The 3,260-nt window shown below is 41.6% G+C and overlaps 1 pseudogene; it reads right to left on the bottom strand.

Moving 5' to 3' along the window:
• Window positions 1-855: 855 nt before the first annotated feature.
• On the bottom strand, window positions 856-1,769 carry LOC138848205 (high mobility group protein B2 pseudogene; annotated as a pseudogene).
• Between the last annotated feature and the right edge of the window lie 1,491 nt (window positions 1,770-3,260).

Genomic DNA, 3,260 nt, shown 5'->3' with positions numbered 1-3,260 from the left:
GTCCCGCGACTTGGCTTCCGCGCGGTGGGCGACCTTGTTCTCCCAGTAGGTCCTCCGATTCACGCCTGCTCCATCCAGAAGGGTTTCCCCTGTATCTTTGTGGGGAATCAAGGCAGGACTGCCTGTTGCTCAGCCACCTACACCCACACCTGAGCAGTTTCTGGACCACTTCCTGCTTGCGAGGTCTCAGGCTTCCTCTTCTCCCATTAGGAAAGTATTAAGGATTCTTTACTTCCATGTAGACTCTGCCCTCTAATGGTGAACAGGGTCCTCTAAACCCACTTGTTGCACAAATGAAAACCCAAGCATTGTCTTCTCCCACAGATGGAGTCTGCTATTGGTTTTGATTTACATTTCCCTAATGGCTAGTGATATTGGGCATGTTCATCTATGTCTTGACAATTGAGATTTCTTCTTCTGAGAAACATCTATTCTGATCATTGCCCATTTCTTACGTGTACATTTTGCTTCTTGTTTGGAGTTTTTCCAGTTCTATATATGTATGTTCTGGCTATCAATCTTTTGTCATAGTCAGAGTTTTCAATGTTTCCTGCCATTCCGTCCATTGTATCTTCACTCTGTTGATTACTTTGTTGTGAAGATGTATCTTAATTTGATATGCTCAAATTTGTATATTTTATTTTTGTTACTTGTGCTTTTGGAATCTTATGCAAACTGTTGTCTCTGCTAATGTTTTACAGTTTCTCATATGTTTACTTAGGTTTTGGGTTTTTTTTTTAACATACATAATTTTATTACAAAATTTTTTTTTAAAAAAACAACACAGAATGCAACATCCTAACAAAAAATCCAAATTTACAAATGATACTAATTCCTACAACTTTGCTGCGCTACCATACACAAGTCAAGAAATTAAAGAAACCATTAAATATTTAGGAACATTCAACATCAGAAGCTTTAAAATCTAACTGTATGTAGTAGCCCCTCAAAAAGCTACAACCTGCATTTTTTAAAAAAAGTATTTTCTCTACAAAGAATCTTATCAGCTATACAAAAATCTGTACAGTTTTTTTATACTGAAGCTAATATTGAGCTGCACTTGAATTCACATTCTTAGCAAAACAACTGCCTGAGCACACACGCACACTCCACACTCATCATTACAGGATAGCCATTTATTCTTCATCTTCATCCTCTTCCTCATCATCTTCATCTTCTTCTTCTTCCTCTTCTTCCTCCACATCTTCAGGTTCATTCTTCTTGTTTGAGCCTGTGGGCCTACCAGGGCCCTTCTTTCCCGCTTCACTTTTGCCCTTGGCACGGTATGCAGCAATATCCTTTTCATATTTCTCCTTTAGCTTAGCTGCTTTCTGTTCATATGGTTGTTTATCTTTGGCTGAGTGTTCAGACCGCATCTCACCCAATTTTTTTGCAGTGTCCCCAATGGACAGGCCAGGGTGTTCACTTTTGATCTTTGGGCGATGTTCAGAGCAAAAGAGAAAGAAGGCAGATGGTGGTCTTTTAGGAGCATTGGGATCCTTTTTCTTTCCCTTCTTATCACCCTTGGGAGGAACGTAATTTTTCATCTCCCTGTCATAACGAGCTTTTTCACTTTTTGCCATATCTTCAAACTTGGACTTTTCCTTTGCAGACATGGTCTTCCATCTCTCCGAGCATTTCTTAGAGAATTCTGCGAAATTGACCGAAGAGTCAGGGTGTTTCTTCTTGTGCTCTTCCCGGCACGTCTGCACGAAGAAGGCATAGGAGGACATTTTGCCCCTTGGCTTGTTGGGGTCTCCTTTACCCATGACGACGGAACGGCGGCCACCTGGTGTGAGTTGTTCCTCAGACTCCCGCAGAGCGGCCAGATCTGACGGCATTGCTTCCTTCCCTCAGCTCCGGCATGAACTCAGGATGTGAGGGCGATCTGGCTGCGACATCTGTCACCCCATTGATCGCCAGGGTTGATTCGGCTGATCTGGCTGGCTAGGCGGGTGTCCCCTTCCTCCCTCACCACTCCATGTGCGTCCCTCCTGAAGCTGCGTGCTGGGTCGAAGAGGACGACCTTCCCCGCTAGAGGAGGACCGGTCTTCGGTCAAGGGTATACGAGTAGCTGCGCTCCCCTGCTAGAACCTCAAAACAAGCTCTCAAGGTTTTGGTTTTATATTTAGACTTTTAATTAACCTTGAGTTGCTTTTACATAGTGTATGAGGTGTTGGGGTATCTTTTCAGGCTTCTACATATGGATAATCACTTTCCTTTAAACCATTTGCTAAGGGGATTCTTCTTTCTCCTGTTTGTTTTCTTTCCTTTATTAAATAGGGGTTGGCTGTAGAAAAGTCAGTTTATTTCAGCTGCCTATTTTTTCCATTGAACTATGTGTCTGTTTTTCCAACAGTGCTAACACTGCTTCTATTTTTTTTAAGATTTCTTTATTTGAAAGGCCAGATGCTTCTTCCAAGTCTCTCATGTGGGTGCCAGCACCCAAGAACATGGTCCATCTTCCACCAATTTCCCAGGTGCATTAGTAGGGAGCTGGATTGGAAGTGGAGAACCTGGTCTTCGAGCAACAACATATGGGATACATGCACAGCAGGACAAGGCATTAACCTACTACACCACAGCATCAAACCCTTCCTTATTTACTTCTGCTGTGATCTTTCATTATTCACTTTTCTACTGCCCCACAACTTGACTCATTCCTGTTTTTTTTTTTTTTTTCTGGGTCCTGGAGGATGGTAGTAGGTTGCTTCTGGGATATCTTTTTTATGTTAGTAGGTACTTGGTAATCTAAAATCATAGTTTTTACTTTCTATATTTCTCTGTTAATCATGAGGACCTTCTAGATGACAGCAGAAAATGCTAGCAGAAATGAGGATATATTAATTTGCTAAGAAAATACCACAGAGAATATGATTTAAATCATGGAATTTTACTTCTCAGAGTTGTAGAGCTTGAAAATATCAGATCAAGGTGCTAATAGGCTCGATTTTTCCAGAAGCCCTTCTCTGATGTGACAGACACATCTATCATTTGATCTGCTTAAAAGCACTTTCTTCAGGTAGAGTTATGTTGGTGGTTAGCACTTCAGTGTTTGAGTTTTAGGGAGGCACATTTCAGTCCACAACAGCAAAGGGGCCCTGTGGTCTACTTCAATGACAGCCATCTCTGCGGAGGATAGAAAGTTTGAAATCAGCATTAGGATTTCTCACATTATTACTGTCAGTGCTATCTCCATCAAATGTGCATTCATGTACACACAAACAAAACTACCTGTACACATAAACACATTCAACAGT

Source organism: Oryctolagus cuniculus, unplaced genomic scaffold (assembly GCF_964237555.1).
Source record: "Oryctolagus cuniculus unplaced genomic scaffold, mOryCun1.1 SCAFFOLD_124, whole genome shotgun sequence".
Taxonomy (NCBI): Eukaryota; Metazoa; Chordata; class Mammalia; order Lagomorpha; family Leporidae; genus Oryctolagus; species Oryctolagus cuniculus.
This window is presented reverse-complemented; position numbering and strand designations above follow the sequence as displayed.